Source organism: Strongylocentrotus purpuratus, unplaced genomic scaffold (assembly GCF_000002235.5).
Source record: "Strongylocentrotus purpuratus isolate Spur 01 unplaced genomic scaffold, Spur_5.0 spur5_scaffold_6, whole genome shotgun sequence".
NCBI lineage: Eukaryota > Metazoa > Echinodermata > Echinoidea > Camarodonta > Strongylocentrotidae > Strongylocentrotus > Strongylocentrotus purpuratus.
The window spans coordinates 14612106-14633379 of NW_022145612.1; the positions used below are offsets into that span (position 1 = coordinate 14612106).

Sequence of the window (21274 nt, forward strand, 5' to 3'; positions counted from 1 at the left end):
CTTGTAGATTGGGAGTAAAAATGGAGAGTGTAATGTCTTTTATGGAAATCCTGAGTGAGCATGAAAGAGCAATTTTAAGGTGAAGAACAAAACAGGTTATTACAAAGATGAAATATGAAGGTCATGCACCCTTGGAAAACCAATGTGTTGAGTTTTACATGCATAGATGTCTGAGCTAAAAAAAAGAGAAGATTTTAAACCACAGGCCTTTCCACCATTCAACATGTTATATTCTTTAAGAATCCTGAATCATTGACAATCTTAACACTATTACAGGAGCTTTAATTACTATTGATATACCTGGCATTAATGTAGTCGTTTATTCAGAATTCAGCACATTGTAACAAGATATGTAAGGCCATTTGAGAAGATGGAAAGAGGACTTTTTATGAATATTTTCTGTTGCTTATCAAGTTTAAATATATATATACGTCCATACTAGGGTGGGTATGTAAATCATTGTATTAAAAGAGGGAGAAATGCAGTGCCATGGCGATTCAAGATAATGGAGTCAGTTTTTGTTTTTTTCTGTCTTGTTGTTTGTTGAGAAGAGAAGTTTCTTATTGAATGTGTTCTGCTGTGAGTCTATTCCGGTCAACCTATTTTGATAGATTGAAGGAATTTTAGACTTTCTATTTAGTTCCCGAAACTTAAAGGCCTTGGGGGTGGCAATGAAATGGACCTTGAGACACTAGTTCTCCACAACTTTCTGTTTTTAGCTGTTTAGTTAGCTGCTCAAATAACAATCCTGTCCACTGCTTGACGCAATCAGTCCATGACCTAGCTGGTCTGCCCCTCTCCAATAGACCAGTTCACGGTTAGCACATTACTGCAATGACCCCGACTACCGGTATCCACAGATCTTCAAAAAATGAAGAGGTCCAACTTTGTACATTTTGAAATAATCACTCCTACAGCAATGAAGGTGCCATGTTTCCCCTTTGTAATGAATAATTCCACCTGTGTATCATGGAGTGCCCCAAATGTACATAATGATTACATAACTTTCATGAGCACGAATCCAGTATTTCGTCTCTGTTTATTTCAAAGTTTGTTCTGCAATGACCTTTATCTGCTCATGCTCAGACTGCAACCATGAACTGGCTGATTAGTTCCTCCTTGCAAGAGGGCGCTTGTCAAGACTTACTTACACAGAGTGCAAATGTTGTCAGAGATGAGAAGAGCTGTTGGATTGTTGTTGGTATGATTGAGAAATAGGAAGGTGAAAAGAATGAATGTTTCCCAGGTGAACACAAGGCAACAAGTGATATTATTCTAATTAGTAACCAGTGCTGGTATTCATACAAGCTTACTGCGACTAAATTAGTTTGGTTTAAACCCCAACTAGGTGTGTAGAATATACCACCAATATAGAGCCCCAAGTGACAACCTCTTCATCCCATAAAATGTATCGGATTTCTTTTTAACAAAAGGAACATACGAAAATCAATTTCTAATTTTCATTTCATGACTGGATTACTGAAAACAGTAATTTGAACAGAAAAAAACACTCCTGAACATATACTCTTGACACACTTGCATTCTCTTTATTCCAGTTTATTATCTCAGTATTTTTACCCATCTGTGTGTGTGTCTCTCTCTCTCTCCATTCTGTACATAACTCATAATATCCCCTTCTTTCACACACACTCTCTCTCTCTCTGTCCCGCTTTGCCCCCCTCCCTCTCTCTCTCTCTGGGATCCAGCTGTCCACCTCCCTTTTCTCTTTGCATTTGTCTATGCACTTATATCAATGTGCATACATCATGACAAATTACAGAATTTTCTTCTAATCTTCAAACACTACAAACACACTGTACAATCTTGTCTGAATATTAAAAAATACAATTCTCTTTAATTATTTGACTTTATATTCATATCTCTTTATTTATGTGATAAAATACAAACATAAATACTTTTCTCAGTAAGGAAAATCACAATTTCAATTAACATGCAGCAACCAGTCTTAAAACAGTGGAATAAATACAAGACTTATGTTCATCTGAATTCTCAAAGAGAGTAGCATTGCTTTCTTATTAAACTCGAGATTTGTTTAAATTACAATTCGTTGAGTGATTTTAGCTTCTAATATAGATAACAACAAAGCAAGATATTCCCAAATACTTGATAACTCTCTGAAGATATAATACAATCATGTTAAACAAATATATGAGAATACAGTATTTACCCCAAATAATGAATTATTGAAAGTACTTCATTGACAACTGTACCCATATCAGGCATGGTTTCCCCAATTTTTCTTGAAATTCATTTTCATTTCATTTCGTTTGAAGTGAGCTAAATGCTACTAACTTTAACATTCATCATATGCAGCAAAATATTTCTCATCAGAATAATACAAAGAGGTGTGTACATGTCATTACCTCAGGATACTTTACAAATGTTGTGAGAAACGTTGTCAAATGAAAGGATCATAAAAGGATTCTAGAATGTAGACAATCTTATTGGTAAAATAACACCACATGACCGTACATCATTCTTTCCTACCAAAAAAAAGTTCCAATCAAAAAATGATAGTGCACAGTTAAAAGCGATTAAACGCAGCAAAGATGTGCAGATGTGCAGATCTACAAAATCAAGACGTGATGAAATGCGCGTGGTTTCAAATGGCAAGGACACTGATGTGCACATTGAGATGCCCAGTACACTATTGATCGTGCTTAATGTACTGTGATGTTGTTCAGCAGAGCTGAGGTAACTTACGAGCACCTTGCGTGATGGATATGCACAATATATTTTTCATTACATGCAGATATTTTTTCTCATCCCCATTTATCTAAAAGAAAAGAAGAAAAAAAACTGAAAATGGTAAACCAATGTGATTTATCACATTACTTGAGAAGGAGCCTTTGTAACTAGCATGCATCAATAAGATTGCTAATCTTACATACAGCAACCAGAATTGAATAAGGCAACTGTGCCTCTCTTACTTATGGAACTAGAATCTGATGAAATGTACAATGATCAATTTTTGTCTTGAACAGGAGACAACATAGCATGGTTTCCCTTTAAATGCATAACAAGTGCTCATTTAACATATACGGTACTGGTAGCAAGGATCCACACATCATTTTAACATACAGCACTTTCTTGGAAGTTTGTGCATGACAATGAAATACTGCATTCGGTAACCCCTAGAATGGTCCATAAAGCTTTGCATCATGGGCTCTAGACAAGCCTAAAGTTATTACAAAAACCTTATTTCTACCAAAGGAACAGAGCAATATATTGTTTGAATATTAAAATGAACCTTGTTAATACAAAACCTGGCACCAAAGAATATTACCATGTTACACCTCAACCCTGTTATATCAGGGCTAAAAAAACATTGGAAATTGGAATACAGAGAGAAGAGACCCCAAATTACCTTGTTATAATGAGAGTTTGATATAACACAGTTCTTAGTGATGAGGTTTGACTACTTATAACACAAACAATTAATAATTAAAACTTTCACAATATTGGTGGGTTATTATGTATTAATTCAGTAATCCATGACGGTTCTTTTCGTCACTATTTCTGAATCATATCAGTTGGATCATAAGCATTTAATAATCTGTCTATGCACTTCAGATCATATATAAAATCTAGATATCTTTGCAGCAAAATGACTAGTATACAAATAATATATATATTTGAACAAAAACAACAACAAAACCATGTATAGCAATCAAACGTAATACCATGTGCTTCAATGAAGATATTTACAAGCAATGGGCGTATATGTCACTTTAGACAATGCCACCTACATATCGGAAGTTTACAAGTACAACTCACAATAAAATTTAAATCAATAATGAAGATGAGATGCCTGAATCCATTTTTCCCTCATTTCCCTGGTGTTTGCATAGTTTCATCAAATCTAAATATGACCGACTTGTTTCACTGTTTCTGGTGACTGTTTTTTAATAATTGTTATCACATGCAAAGCTTTGACAGATATTCCTACAAGTGATATGTGTGTGTGTACTTCTGCTTTTTTGTAAGTTTTCAATGATCCTCTTAGCTTTCTTATGTCAGGTCTAAATAAAGATTATTAGTTTTTTCCCTCATCTTTTTTCAACAACAGCAACAGCAACAACAAAAAATCAATGACAAAATCCTGCTCCAGAATTTAAATTTTAAAAAATCTTTTCATAAAGTTCAGGTGTCATTGAAATCGACTGAAGGATAACAAATAATATTTCTTTCGCTCCAGAGTATTTTAATAAATCTCCACGTGAGGGAAAATATTAATCTACACTGTAGAACCGGCATCCGCTCCAAGTGATAACTATAAGCCCCTCCCAACCCCTCCACTCCCCATCCCCCATTTTTCTTCCACCATCGTCCTCCATCCCCCCCCCCCCCCAACCCCTTCCTCCTTCCCTAACCCACATAGTACTTGATAGAACATCATGACACATGGTAATGTATGATTGAAGAGTTGAGCATCCTTTAGATACCATTTTAGCTTCCTCTCGGACACTTGCATCTTTCTCCCTCAGGCACGTCTTTCATCACCTGCTCGGCGTGTTTGCCGCATCCTGAAATAAATGAAAGAAAAACAGAGAATGAAAAAATTGATTTGTGTTCATCAAATCAAGTGAGGCGGCCGAGACCAGACACTTGTTCAGTGCCATTTTCATCTGAATTAATCAAGAATCTATCTTTTAAATTACTACATGAAACTTCAGGGGACATATATTTGTATACAGTTTAGGATTTAAAGATTGACCAAAACAGAAAGAATTCACAGAGATAGAGAGAAAAGTGATGACAGATACAACATACTGGGATTTACATATTTGGATTCTTGAAAATGCAAAAATCAATCAAAGTCAATCATTGTCAATTTAGACATGCTATTTCCAGATCAATGTCACTTCCTTTAAAACAAAATAAATACATACATAAAATCAAGAAATGATACAATCATGTACCGCTATGTTCCTTAAATTTTATGAGGAACAGATTGTGTGGAGATCTTTTCATTGTCAAACAGTCCAGTTCACTGTCATCTATGAATAACTGTCATGTGCAACATCCTATTTACAAACCAAGTCTAACATTGAAAAGTAAATTTGAATGACAGCCTTGATCAAATATAGAAATTAATGCAGATAAGATCTATTTGTGATATAGGGATGCAAGTATCATCCGATGTGTCGTATTATCCTTGAGAGAACTTAACTTTCTTTCTGGTTATGATGGTTTTTTAAAACTTTTTGAAGGGTAGGTGATTCAACTCAGACACTTTGACATAATCCAGCAAAGATTTCCAATACATATTTGTGCAAACTGGCAATTCTACAGTCAGCCCGCTGCACGCTCGCTAATGAGCATATCGTGCGAGCGTTATCGTGCGATGGAAACAGCTCGATGAATAATATCCACAAACGAGAAGTTACGAGATCGTGCGAGAATACTGGAAGGGATGACGTAGACTCTATTTTCTCGCGCATGCTCAGTTTTTGAGCAGCCATGTTTGGGTAAGTCGATCTCCAGAAAATTTCCTTTCGAATGATATGAAATGTTGATATATTTCCGCAAAATTTACGGTTTTACAGCATCATGCAATGAAGCCTAATTTTGAGAAGTTTTCGTCCCTAGTTTTGTAACTAAAATTTGTTTTCGTGAACCTGACCCGTTCGAAACTAGAAAAAGATCATTTGATGTCGATATGTGTTCAGCAATGTCTGAAATTGCCAAATCTGTTGTCCAATTTGAGGTTCCTCAACAGGAAATTAGTGAATTCTGCTTCCCAAATTCACGAGAAAATCATGTTTTCACCGGAAATACGTACTCGAAGTTGGGTGAACTGGCGCGAAATGGTCTAAAAATAGTAAAACGCGCGAATGGGCGTAGTGCATACCGATTGTATAGTGTTGTCCCACATATAGATTTTCATGGAGTCTTCAGTGCAATTGTTGGCTCAAAGACCGAAACTATTTCATTTTCTGTTGAATTTCAGTTTCCTCATGTGTTCAGGCATCAAATGGGACTGGGATTATTAGTAATAACGTTTTTAGATTGAATTCCAAATAGGATTTGACCTAGACTTCTATTAAAAGTCAAGATGAGTCAATGCTATTGCGTATTGACCAGTAGCACTGCACTGCATTGGAATAGACCTACATGAATAGTCGATACACTCGTAACACACAGAGATGCACACAATCATGCCGATGCGGCTGATCGAAAGTTTGACAGTGGACTCACAATTTGAATTTTTAAATAATTCTTTCTAACATCGGAAAGTTGAAAAAATTGTATTTTAATGCTATGTAGGTGTCATCAATCGTCACGAAAGTACCGATTTTGAGTGAAATCAGTTGAGTGTTGTACAGTGGTGTTTGAAATGTTGAGAATCAATAGCACAGCTTTTAATATACAGCCAGGATAGTAATGCACATATATGTGTGGTCTAGACTCTAGTCAGTCTAGACTTGCATGGCTGCATTAGCCATTACGACCTTGGCTGTGTATTAAAAGCTGTTCTTTTGAATCTCAACATTTCAAACACCACTGTACAAAACTCAACTGATTTCACTTAAAATCGGTACTTTAGTGACAATTGATGACACCTAAATAGCAATAAAAAAAAAAAAAATTCAACTCACCGATGTTAGAAAAATAATTAAAAAATTCAAATCGCATGTCTACCGTCAAACTTGCCGGTCAGCCACATCGTATTCATTGTGTGCATTTGTGTATATTGACTTTTACACAGACACATATTTCCCTAAATAAAAGTTAATGATAATCTGATTTGTGAAATGGGATTCCATGTTTTGCCCAGGGGTAGAGAACTAGTTCTTGCTAGCTTTTTTATTTGTTGAGGAAATCACTCTTGAATGTTTGATTTATTTCTTGTGTTCATTCTGTGTTCATTCTGTGTTAATTGTTTTGTTTTTGTTTTTTTGGTTCCAGGCGCTGAGATGTACACAGGCCCTCATAGACGTTGTGACCCCTAGCCCTCCTCTTCCAATTGACCCCTCCCCCTGATCTTGACCTCAAGGATGCATCCTAGAAACAAGGTAAGTTGTGATTTAATTTATTCTATTCACATGGGAATTTGTTTCCCTAAATAGCAGTCAGTGAAACTATAAAAATATACACTTACATGTATGTTCTCCCATAGAATACAGTAGTGATTTCTTACATGATAAGGAAATCTTGATGCATAACTGTTTAATGTCATGTAGATTACTTTGTATATTCAAACAACCTGCGTTGTTCATTCACTGTCTAATGTTGATAATTTTGTTCCAGGTGCGGAGCTGTACACAGTCCTTCCTACAACTTGTAGAAGATCCCGCACAGGCTTCACAACCAGTCATATGACCCCTAGCCCTCTTCCAACTGATCACCCCCTTGATCTTGACCTCAAGATGCCACCTGGAAACAAAGTAAGTTGTGATTTCATTTATTGCATTTACATGGAAATTTGTATCCCTAAAGAGCAGTCATCAGTGAAATTTCTGATTGGTGAAAAAAGTTCATTTATGTTCTCCCATAGGATAATATAGTAATTGCTCTCATTTCCTCTTCTAATACATGATTAGGAAATCTTGATGCATAACTGTTTAATGTCATGTAGATTGCTTTGTATATTAAAACAACCTGCGTTGTTCATTCACTGTCTAATGTTGATAATTTTGTTCCAGGTGCGGAGCTGTACACAGTCCTTCCTACAACTTGTAGAAGATCTCCCATCACAACCAGTCATGTGACCCCTAGCCCTCTTCCAACTGATTGCCCCCTTGATCGTGACCTCAAGATGCAACCTGGAAACAAAGTAAGTTGTGATTTCATTTATTTTATGTACATGGAAATTATAAAGTGCTTTCTCAAAGTAAATTCAAATTAAACTCATTTTGAATCACATTTTATTGTTTATTCTCGGAAAAAAACAAGATCCTGTTCATTAAAGTTACCATTTATTCAGTAATTATCTCCTCAATGAATGCTAACCACCATGGTAACATTATGGACTTCACGATAGCATGTTGTTTTGTGAATGTTGACATGACATGGGCGGAGCGAGGGACTGCACAAAGGCTCAGCTGTCGACTTCCCTAGAGGGCAACATGGATTTCCCCAAATGGTGTCATTCTCGAGGGTAGTAGATGGCTGAGCTGTTTTCATGCATCACAGCATCTCACTCCACCTGAGTGACATTATTAAATAGAAATCTTCTTCCTCAAGAACGAATAAGTGAATACATAAAATAAAAATCTTCATTTTGTTTCCATTACTGGTATATAAACAGTGTTCCTAGGTTGTAATCTAACCAAAGCATTGTGAAAATACAGGAAAATTATGTTTATTTGAACTAATATTATTAATCTTGCTCAATATGAATGTCAACCATTTGTCAAGTAAACTTTTGAAGTTGCAAGATGATCAATTAACGTTTTAATGATATATATTAAGTCAGTTTTTCTTTGACTCTTATCTTATTTTCAGATTAAGCATTGTGATTTTATCACCATGAGGGATGAAGTAGAAAATTCAGCCTGTACATCACATCAATCGTTCTTGCTGCTGGGGTGAAGGATAAGTTGGCTCCTTGGCCCCATTTATGTACTATGAAATCTAATGCCCTTGTAGCTATCATTACGGAACGTAATACCGATATCTAAATGACAGACTGTATTTGTAGTGGTTGCAGAAAAAAATATGTTAGAAAATTGAAAAACCCAAAAGACACGTAAAAAAGAAAGAATTATTTTATTTCTGTTCCATTATGACCGTTGTGTTGATAAATTATTAAGAGATTGTGAATGTGAATTAGAATAATTCAATACTGCATTTTCTGAAGAATGCACTTCAATTCCACCTACTATACCTTTATGCATGAAACATAGATTTGAATTGGCACATTTTGAGCAATCTAGAAGTTATCATTCCTGTTCTGTTTGTGAAGCATTACTGACTTCTGATGACAAAACATATACCTGTAAAGATATTCCTGAAAGTGAATTGAAAAGATTGGGTGATATAAATGAAGACTTTTCAGGAACACAAGGTCACCATATATGTAAACCATGCTACATGTATTGTATAAAGAAAAGTAGTGCTAATAAAATGTCACTTAGAAGTATGGAAAATTCGCATCAGAGCTGTGTGCTTGCATCAGATTCGGACGAAGACTTTTTACTCAAAATTCTAAATGTTTATTTGTATATATGTAGACTGTGTCTTGAGGATGGTTATTTTTATTCATAACTGTTTATGAATATTTTTCTGATCTTGTCTCAAAAAGATGTTGTGATGCGCTACAGTATGACCGTGTAAATAAAAGTCCATTATTTGTAAAGGATAAGATTATATACCAGTTCGGTGAGCTTTTGATTGTACATAGAGATGCTGGTAGGAGGGGAATATCTTTTTACAGTGCAGAGATGTCTCATGACGTTATACGTTCATGGCATATTTCAGTTTCTAAATTGAGATCATTACAAATTGACAAGAATAGTGCCCAAGATGTGCCCGATAGACCATCCTTTTCCTCACAGTTTAGTTCACCTTCAGAGGTGAACATGCAGTTCCGAAATGTTGTCAATAACGGAAATGAATTTCTCTGTAAACAGGCGAAACACTTTAGTTGGAATATTTAACTAATCCTTTATCTGTCACTGATTTTAACTTTGACAATGTATGTTGCTTCTACCGGTAGTGATCATGTTCACCTTGCAGCCTGTGCTCTTTCAGCATTTCTTTCTTTTGCTAAATATAGAAAACCACTTACCAGTATGTATTCATCACATGTATGAATGCAAACCAGTGTTATGCACAATACTCTTTATCTGATTTAATGCTCCATTTTGTTTGTATTACATATTATATTCTTTTTTGTTATAATAGTTTATGTTGCACACTTACCGTATTCCTTGTACAATCTTCTAATATATATTATGGCAGAATGTAGCATGTAAATACATGAGCAACTTAAGTTATTCGTGTTATAACATTATTCATTGTAACTTAGGATTTTTGTATTTTCCGTGCTTTAGTGCCTTAAACTAGCCAGTACTGTGTGTGTGTCCCAGCTGGACTAGCTTATGAATAATAATATCTGCCAAAATATGTATTTTTTTAACCTTGCCAAGTTGTCTCTTGTATTCAAAGAGAAATAAAAAAAAATAAAAACAATTGTTCAAAAGAAACATCCCGTTTGTGTATATGCGTGAACTGTATGACTGATCAGAGGACTGTGTTTCTTTATTGAAGGCGTTACTTTGTTAACGGGAATGTCAACCTCAATCCTTTGCAGGACCAAATTCATGAGTGACTTCAGTTCGCCTTGTAAACAGAATGACTTGAATATTGCTTTGCCCTCCGAATTTCAAAGGTTTGAAGGGAAAATTGCCCCCGTGTATTTTTAACTTATTTATTTGTGTGTAGTGTCAATCACTGCATTGGACACCGACATGTTCACATATCATTTCTTGGGTAGAAAAAAACAACAATTAAGCAGAGAGATATTGGACTTTACATTCCTGGCGTATAGTCTATAGTATAAAGTGCAATATAATGTTTTGCAACTTTGTACTAACAACTGTGAACTTCACCATACCACTAATAACCGTGAATAATAATGGGATTTTTATTTATTTTTTCTTTAGGTGATAAATTCGATGACAATTGCATTTTGCTCAAAATCGCCTACCCACACAGCTGAACTCGCTGATTCAGACATTGGTGAAGTCGTATAATTTCGTTACACAAATTTGTATGGGTGGGCGCATACTATTCTTCAAATTGAAATTTCTTGAAACGAACACTAAATTTTCCAAAATCAATCGTATCACTGCCCATAGTTAATCTTAGTAATCGATAAATACCAAGATAATTACATGAAATAGGGTTAAAATGTTGAAATAACGCCATTATTCGTGCCTAGAAAACAAACCGCGAAGTCACAAGTTCGTTCACCTTTGACGAATGGTCGTTCGGTAGGTGATCGGAAATCTTCGTATTCATGTATCTTCTTAATGTGGAACTATTTTTTAAAACCGTGAACTTGACCCGTTCGAATCATCAAATAACCTGATCTTCACACCATACAAAGAATGATGTCTAAACTCTCCAAAAATATAAAGATTGATGAGGTTCCTACTCGTTTTATACGTTTTTTATGCATTCACTTTCATCATAAACTCGATGAAAATACGGAAAAAGTAAGCTTGTACTTGACAGGAAATATTTCATAAGGTAATGGAGTCCAGTTTATTTCTAATTCAGATTAATGAAAGAGCAGTTTCTTGTCTTCAATTTGACATATCGTTCATGCTAAATGATTAGCAAGAAACCATTTTGTGTAGGTGGAAACAAGTCGGTGTTTTCAAGCTCGTGTGCTCATTACGTATTCATATTGACCGCTGGGCTTGCATACGAGTACGATAAATACGGGCGGTTTTCGTGCAGCGGCGTACTGACTGTCTATGTTTGGAGGAAATGACCTTTAGTCCTTTACTATTCAAGTCAATAATGCTTGTGTTAATGTGTTTCTATATTTGGAATGCAGCTCACCACAAACAGTAATGTATCATACTGCAGCATACCAGGAAAAGCACATCCCACAAATAATATATCATATCAAATTGGGGAAAAAATTCTGAGAAATATAAGGGAATACAACATTCAGATACATTCGATCTTCAAAAGGACTCTGTTTCAGTTGAAATTGATTATCTTATATTCAAGTTCTGAGTTTGTTGACTTTACTCAGCAACTCAAGGTGGAAATATCATGAATTTGGATATATGAAGAATGAATTTCAATGCACATTTTTTTCTCAACAAACATATCAAATATCTCAGTGTACCTAATCGTACAGCTAACCCACACCCCTCATGCGGTTTAAACTAACCTGGGAGGTGTTTCATAAAGCTGTTTGTATAGTTACGCATGACTTTACGAACTACTTGTATAAGTGCCAGATAGGATGCCCCAAAAAAATTCTGATATTTTCAATAACCTCAATTAAATTATGGCAAAAAATATACTATGCATTAAAAATGTTTGTTATCATAAAAATGTTAATCTACATCTGCACAGTTCAACTTTAGTTGATGTATTTAATAATGATCGAGCATCTCATTTGGCTTTTCATATGCAAGTCGTTCGTAAAGTCATGCGTAACTTTACGAACAGCTTTATGAAACACCCCTCTGGTCTCTGCATTTACATTTTCCTTAGTTTGATGGAAACAGGCAAATGACTTAATTATATTCAGTTAACATCTATTAATTGGCAAATCATTAGTAAACACTGTTGGAGCAGCCAAGAATTAAGAAGCAATAGGACTCCTCTATCAAAAAGTGTTAATTTGTGTTAATATTTTCAAGGTGTTCCTGTCAATACCCTTCAATATTTCCAGGACATGTTTTGAAAATTTTACTAAAAGAGGAAATGGTCAAGGCAATGGGGCTGATGAATCTCTTTACTACTTTATCATCAGTCTGTACAGCAATGTTTTGATATTCTCTTCTTTTTGGAACAATTCCCAGAATAATTTCAAGGTATTCGGTCAATATCCTCTGAGACTGAGTAGTGGGTGTGCTTCCAGGGCTCAAGTGGCTAAATTAAAGGCCTTGTAATTGCAGAGTAAAGTGTAACAGGAAATGAGAAAATTTGCCAAGGATTACGGTGATTTCCTCTCCTAATACAATCACTGTCATGTTTCTCAAATGTCTCCATTCAAACAGCTGTGCCAACGGCTCACATACTCAACGTAATCATTTTGTTGATTCATTATTGTCGAGTTTGGTCTCTAGTGGGAGATTATTAATGAAAGGAATGACAAGTCAAATCAAAGAGCAGTCCAATTCATAAACTACCCTGGAGGTTTTATTTTTTTTTACCAACACATCAGTGAAACATTTTTATAACATACTGTAGGCCCAGAATAATAAATTCAAGTCATGCATGGACAAAATAAGAGCCTTGGCAATCCTATTACAGGAAGAAGAAAAATATAAACAAAAAAAATACAAAATAAATAAACAGAGCTCCACATTATAATTCAATTGATATTGGTCTAGATTGATAAATTTTAGGGTCCATATACATATTAAAGCCCTAGATTTTATGAGTCTAGACTTAAGTCTACATTGTGGGTGATGTATCCTGGGCACCTGTAAATGGTTTAGCCTCAAGTAAAAGCTTTAAATTAAAAGCTTCTAGTTTTAAAGGGATCCGGTAACTTTGTCTCAGATTCTGAAACAAAATTCTGGATTTAGCTCATGATGCAATGATAATTATAAACTTTTAGGTCAGTCAGGAACCCCATGACTTTTACAAGCCGATCGCCTGTCTGATTATCAAGATATTTATGATTGGAATTACAAATTTTGAAAACCGTTCGCCTGACGGTTTTCATAACACTACAGTCTATTGGGAAAAACGAGTATGGTAAAACCGGTCACTCAAAGATTTTTACTTTTTTGAGGCACTTCTTGATCATTTTGAAGCGCAATTTTTTTTAGGGCTTCAATATTACACCATATCACAGACACTGATAACACGTAGGGCCGTGTATCTCAGATTTAACATTGTTAAACGATCCCTTTAATACATATATGCCTTAGGTCACTATAATCTGAAATCTGAATATAACAAAAGGACAGAGAAGCAGATGAAAAGGAAAAGGAAAAGAAAAAGAAGCAAAGTAACATAAAAAAAACAAAATAAAAAATATAAAGAAGGGAGTAAAATTAGAGAAGAATAGGAACAAGATAAGGAAGGTAAGATTAGCAGAAGAAACAGGATGATTAATTCAGAATGAAAGCTTGAGAAAGATAAAATTAGAACCTGAGCGTGGTCCTACCTTTCCATGTCTTCTTCTCGCACTTCCCACAGGTAACAAGGTAACACATAATGAGTAGGATTCGTCAAGTTGCTGGCAAAGCTCAGTTCTTGATCAGATGGGTCTAAACAACAGTTCACCAAGAAGCTGGCCAATCATACAATAGATTCAACTGGAATGAAATAGAAATTTAAACAGAGTCAATAAAAATAGGCTAAGGCATTAAAAACAAAAAGTTTGTATGATTTCATTGTTTATAGTCTGTTTAGTCTGGTCAGGTCATGGTTGGATACCTATTAATTAAGAGTTTACAATATGGATCCATGATTGTCACAGACAGCTTTATAGTCAAGAAGTTGTGTGATTTCGTTTGCTAAGCAACTGCTGGTATCACACTGGGTTGCTGGATCAGATAAAGCTCTACCAATATCATTTGCAACACCATCTGTTTGTAAACTTTGTATATCTTTGTATATATACATTGTAGCTCTGACACTTGCCTGATATACCTCTGAAACTTTGCCACTCTAAAGCATAAGCTCATGAATACAATGATACACTGAACAAACAAAAATCATTCACTTTTCAATATCCTTACCCTTTATATATCCTCTCTAGCAATGGAAATAAGAAAACTATATTACAAAATTAAAATGGTGTTTACAAATGGTTATAAATACAAGCTGCTTTCACGTACTCCAAAGTATACACAGAAACCCAGGTCTCATCAAAGCAAGCCGTTTCCAGCAAATGTACTACCACACAACTCTTGAAGGCTCCCGTTAGAACAATCTTGACCACTTGCTGTCCTAGCTGCAACTGCTCTGTAACCCCTGATCACTTGATCTACACTCTTATGTTATGATGGCTCTGAATATGGGAAGTATGTACCCACACATGATCCTGCTTAATGATCCCTTGTTCTCACATCCAATTCCAACTCGGGCCAACGAGCACTAGCTAGCAGCAATGACTGCCTGCCTCGATCTGGTTTGCACTTTGATAATACCCAAACATGTACGTGACTTCCGACTTGAATACCTGTCGAGCTCAATGAGGCTACCTTCACGCTGAAGTGAGCATTGCTTGCCAGTGACTGCATTGTCCTTCAGCCTTCCCCAGGCGTTACCCTAGAGAAGCCTGTGGGTGACCCCATGCTTCACTGAGCTAATATCCACACACTCTCTAAAAATATATTTTTTTAATGCATTAGAAGCCTCATATACGTGTTCCATGCTCGAAATTTTGAAATGTCATCAGACACAGAGAACAAAATTGTGGGGTTTCTGAATGAAAATGAAAACTTTACATATTTGTTGTTGTTGTTTACCTTTTACGATATACATGCCCATTTCCTATATTGCCCTCATTGTACCAACACCCTGAAACTAAACCTAGTAAAGTAGTAGGACAAAATGAAATTAAAATCCTGGCAGCCTGATACTTTTTACTTCAAAATAATAAATATGGTAAAGGATATAGCTTTCAAAATGTTAAAGGCACATGCAATATAATGAATAATACATGTATAACTCTTTTCAAAACCAATATTAAAGCCTAGATCCCTAGCTCCTGAAAAACTGACAAAATATAGCTTACATATCAAGAATATCAATTTTCATACAAACATATCAAACTGGGAAGTTTCATCAGAATCTTTCCCTGCATGCTTTCAAATACCCTTCTGGCAAAAGCATGAAACAAGTTCTCACAATCTTTGTTTTGTCTAATATTAAAAGTTTTCAGGTTTTGTTGTCATTGCTGAAAGTTCACTGCACTTTGACTGAATTTGTGATGTATGCTCATGAAAAAGTACTTCAATAATGATACACCTTCAAAAGACGGAGGCTGTCTAGGCAGTGCCATAAAATGTTGATATGATGTCCTTGAGCTTCACCGAGCCCCAGTCTCACCCTGGATCGAGATACCCATGGGTTACCCTAGAGTAGCTAGACCACAGTGCAGCGAACCAAGTACCCTTGACCTCAATATAGATTTATCAAGATATTCACAGAGCCTGCCCTGGATGACAACACATATTTGTACAGTGTCATCCACGCACTTCTAGTCTACTACTGTATCATTTGAATAGGCCTAGATGCTTTACATTGCTCTTTAAAACTACAGCTCATACTAACATATTCAACCTGAAGCTGCCCCCCCCCCCCCCCCCCCCCCCGTTTACCTGCCCTAAAACACAGTTTAGACCAAGATCTACAAGTAAATTGGTCCTTAAAATTAAATTTAACTCTATTTGCGCATTACACACTGTATTAACTATATGACAAGTTGAGTGTGGCAGTCCACTGCGACAGTACATTAGCTGACCAAAGCCAATAAAGCATTGGAATAATTGACCAAGCAGAATATAAAAAGTTAACTCGATGTAAGGTTTGTTTAGTTGGGCCTATGTTCCTTGGCAACCAAGCACTAGCCAAAATAGATACTACTGTAAAACCAGAATTTGTTCATGTGAATGATTCAAAATTACACAAATAGTGAACTTTCATGCTACAAAAATAGCCCTCTTTAACATTTTCAGAAAGTTCTGAGGAACAGCAACTGGTTTTTATTGTGTGGAAACAATTAACATTCATACCAAGCTGTTTAAAGTGACAATCTTTCTCACTTAAAAATATTGAAGGCAGTACCAATCTCCTCACAATGAGCTATTGCCATGGTTGCAGGGCGTGCAAGAGACAGTCTTCACTCACTCAACATATATAACTTTCACTTCATGTACATGATAATTACCAAACACACTTACCACATGAACTTTCAGTACACCTGTGATGCCAGTAAATGATGGAGAAGGGATCTGTTGATATTACTCAAACAATAACCTGCAGTGTAGTAGTGTACATGCATATGTGTGCAGCAACAATTCATGACAGTGGGGTGACAGAGCAGACCTTCACCTTAATTCCCTTTATGACATCACCATCATATCATCATCCATGACAAGTGCAGGTCAATGCTGATAACAAATAATGGACTTGACCTTTGTATTGACTATTGAGCTCGTAATCAATAACTAAGGTAGGGCTAGTTTAGTTAACTACATTTACATTCACATGATTGTGCAAATGCATAATAAATGCATACTGCATATATAGTGATTTTCTACACTTAGTTTTATAACACTGCAAATGACCCCCCCCCCCCCCCCCCCCCATACCAAATATGGCAAATTCTACTTTGTCGGGCAAGTGCAAAACAAAAGAATGTACAGCATGTTCTGACCAACTGACAGTCGGTTGGCCAAAATCTGTAATATACAGATGGTTCTGAACTAATCTACCCACAGCAGATTTTTGAGGAAATGTATTAAATTTCTGCAAGTACATCAACAATCAGGACTAGTACAAATCCAGAAACAAGACTTGATAACCATAACTGCTTGAATGTACAAATATATTTTGTTAGCTGACTTAACCCATTGCTTACTGGAACCTGGTGGTCCCTGTGTTAAGCCTATGGGAATTAGATAATTCAGTAGTCAACGGGTTGAGACAAACTTAGACAGAGTACACAATGAGCATGCATCTCTCTTCCTAAACAAAAACATGCACCTGGTTGGAGGAGTATTACTACACCTGTTGATGCATGCTCTCCTCCAACGAAGCCTTTGGTGGAGTCAGATATACATGTAGTCTCAGTTGAGTATTGATATTTTTTTGCCCCAAAAGATCTGTATCTCATTATTATAATATATCAAAAGTGAAATTATCGTGATCGTCTTCATATTGTAACAAGTGTATACTTGTACATGTAAGTATAATCATAGAATGATGTCTTTTTTAACGCTCAGCTACCGATATCAAATATCCCGATTGTCACTCAATGGCCATTATTACGATAAAGAAATGAGTAATATCCCCCCAAAATTGGGCCTTAGATTAGAACATCAACATGTACCTAGTAAATTATTTTTTACATAAAATATGCCATCTCATCATTAACAAGACCAATAGATCTGCCTCTCCACGGTTGGATCCTTTTTACAGTATTGAGAAGGCCAATCAGCTTTCAGTGAATGTCACAAATATATAAAAACATAAAAATATTTCTGCTTGGAGGAGTTTCATAACACTTTTTGACAGATCTCCTCCATGAGGAGTTTCAGTGCAGTAAGATGTAGTTTCAGTGGAACATATATCCCTGAAAAAAAAAACTATTTCAGGGGTCTAAAAGGAGGCCAATTTACAGACACAAATTTTTGATCTAGATTTTCAAACTTGACTATCAGATTTCAGTCAGTCATCTCGATTTACTTGATAAATCAACAGACCCTTAAAGCAAGGCTGTCAACTTTGGGGAACTGCTTCGAGGGAGATCGTATGCCAGTTTTTGTTTGCTCAACAGGGGGGAATGGGAGGGGGGGGGGGGGGTGTTGAGTAAAAAATTAAATTTTAAAAAAGTGCTCAATACCTCCCCCCCCCCCCTATTCCCCCTGTTGAGCAAAGTAAAAATTGCATACAATATGCTGGTTTATTTTACACGTGTGGCAGGAGGGTTTTTCATAAGCCGGGAGGATGAGCATGGTACCGTGAGCTGAAACTCCCTCCAAATGCGGGAGGGTTGACAGCCCTGCTTAAAATCATATCAACCTTATAAGCTTGAATGAAGATGGACAAAAGTTAGAAAGTTATGAATTTTCAAAAGTTGTAAAAACCGTACCGGTACATAGGCTTACTTCGAATCATTGGGTCTTCAAGTCAGGTCGGGTGGTCGCATTTCTCGACCATTTGTAAAGACATGCCCCTTTATTCACGTAATGTCGGATTGTAAAATAATAATAAAATAATAATAAACGCCTCATCTAGGCCTATAGTAGGGTGTCTGAACGATTTTTCAATTTTCAATTTGGGATCGTTTTTCACCATTTTTGTTTGATATTGGAATAACAAATGTAATCAGAATAATACCTTTCAAATTTCAAGACTCACCGATGTTTCTATCAAAAGATACAGCCCCTCAAAAATTGTGCAATATTCATAGCATTTTGGTCAGAATGGACAGAAAAGTGGTTCACGCAGAGTTATAATTTCTGGTCAAAAGCTGCACAGCTAATGCACAGCACGATATGCAAAGTGTGGAGCAAGGGTATTTTCAAACTGTTGTAACAAATGATCCCTTGGGACTAGAGAAAAAATAAGTGCATGGATATATTCTTTACAGCTGGCCCAACTTATCCCTCGGGGGAGCAGTTCGTGAAATTGGTAAATCTCCGAGTTACCATGGAAACGATGTTTAAATCGCTGTTTTGAGCAAGATATTTTTAGAATTCCGGGGGTGGCCCCCTATGGGGAATATGGAGAAAAACCTGCTCTTTCATATGACACCACATTTATTGAGTTTCACCTTCAGGATCATTTGTTATAAAGGTTTGAATTTCAAATTTTTCATAAAACCATTGACCAATTTTGCTTGGTCGCGCAATGCATGTAGACCACATAGGGATGTGTGCAATCTCTATGGGAAAGATTTTAGCACACAACATCGGGTGCGCGATCAGACACCCTACCTATAGTAAAGTACAAATGATCTGGTCCAATTTACCTGACACTTTACGAAAACCCTCTGCAAAGTTACGAAAGGTCGTGCAACACGACCATCTGACTTAACGCATTGACCCAGATGATTCAAAGTTAGCCCTATACATTACATCGTCTATGCACTTTAAAATCTCTGAATCGGCAGCGTAAATGTGACAAATTTGTTCAACAAAAAACAAAACAAATTATTATTAATGATACACCTTGAGGTGATAAAAAAAAACTACACGCACACACATTGTGCCACATCATCCTTTGATTTATAGTGATCTATATATGTCCAGGGTGAAAAACAGACAAACACTGTATGACACGTAGGTCTACACCATTTTACACGACAAAATGGGAGGGTTGTCCGTAATATGTCACAATCCAGTCACCAAATTGCCAATTTGCAATTCACATAGATTGAATAGATTCAGCTCGGTAACCTCAAACCTTGTAATAGACTAGGCCTATAGTCTAACTGTGTTCATACTCATAGTCCGCTTATATTTCAAACTTTCACCATTCTGTTTCTCTTATTTTTCCGCTTTCATTCAAAATATTTCAGGGAGTTACACCACATTCCACTCATTTCATTTTGGTTCATAACTTCATTCTTAATATTACCATGACTACTAGATCGTCGACGTCGTTGTAACACTATCACTAGTATCAGGAATTTATCACCATCAGTTAATACATTTATCATACCTTGCAATGTGAAATTATGATGGCTAGCTAGCTCAGTTGGAGTTGAAGTAAGGATCAAAAGCAGACGTCTACATTTCAATGCACTGCGCTCTTATTTCGACTGCGATGCATAGTATGCGCAATGTTGTTGTATTTGTACTTGATATAATAGCCTACCGGTAGTGATGTATGGCCAGCACCACTGATATTCCGTACATGTATAGTTGGCTGCAGTATGGTAAGCCAAATTAATTAGATGAACTGCAATCATATCATAGATGGGGAGGGCAGAGGCAGTGGAGCGACTTCCAAAGTGGAGGGGGGGGGGGGGGGGGGGCACCAACAAAAAAGGGCACTTTCTGAAGAAAAAAAGAGCACCTACAAAGGGAAATTTCAAAGCGAAAATATACAATTTTTTAGACATTGGTATATATACCCCTTTTATTTGATTACAGGGATGATTTCAATATTTGTTTCTCTTGAAACATTGCTTAAAGGTAATACAAAGTTTTGGTATATGGGATCATGAATTTGGGTCAAATGAACATATTGGAAGCATATGCGATCTTACAATATTCAGTGATCGTTGTCGCGGTTGAAATCAAGTCTAAAGTGATGAAATTGTAAACAATTAACACTTTCATGTTGTATAGCTCCCTCTCAAGGTCAAAATATTAATGTAACTATAAACAATGTTTCTTGACTATAATCGACCAATTGGCTTTTCCCGTTTGGAAATTATATATCTCAACTACATATTCTGAGATTTTCATGGTCGCAGCTACCATTGTATGGCCGTAGGCGCTATTTGAAATTTATCAAAATTTACCGCGCGAGCACCGGTAAATTTTGATATTCAATTTTTCTCAAAAGCAGAAGTATTTTAGGGGCTAAATTTCTAGTGCTTATAATACATCCAGATAGGCATCCAAATATATCAAAATTGTAAAGAATCACTATCCACCCAATTTTCAAAATTTCCCAAAACTTTGTATTACCTTTAAGCATCATACCTTGCAGTTGGGTATGATGGTCGTAATAAAATGTGAGGTCGCAGGGGGTCGCAGTGCGAAAACTACATCTTATAAAGATGAAAAACACAATCCTCATCGGGTTATAAATGAGCACATTCTCATAACAGAAGACTGAAAAGACCTTTGATAAGTAACATAATTATAACATCTATAAATGTGAGCCCGAGCGTACCGAGCGAACTTTGGGA

The 21274-nt window shown here is 36.1% G+C and overlaps 2 long non-coding RNA genes across 2 annotated transcripts; one reads left to right on the top strand and one right to left on the bottom strand.

Moving 5' to 3' along the window:
- Positions 1-1858: 1858 nt before the first annotated feature.
- LOC105436742 lies at positions 1859-20214 on the bottom strand. Its single transcript, XR_970350.2, has 3 exons — positions 20074-20214; positions 13841-13991; positions 1859-4547 (listed from the first exon to the last, which is right to left on the bottom strand). It is a non-coding gene; the product is annotated as an uncharacterized LOC105436742 (long non-coding RNA).
- On the top strand, positions 5311-10175 carry LOC105436741. Its single transcript, XR_004061803.1, has 5 exons — positions 5311-5492; positions 6934-7040; positions 7276-7412; positions 7671-7801; positions 8473-10175. It is a non-coding gene; the product is annotated as an uncharacterized LOC105436741 (long non-coding RNA).
- Positions 20215-21274: the final 1060 nt, after the last annotated feature.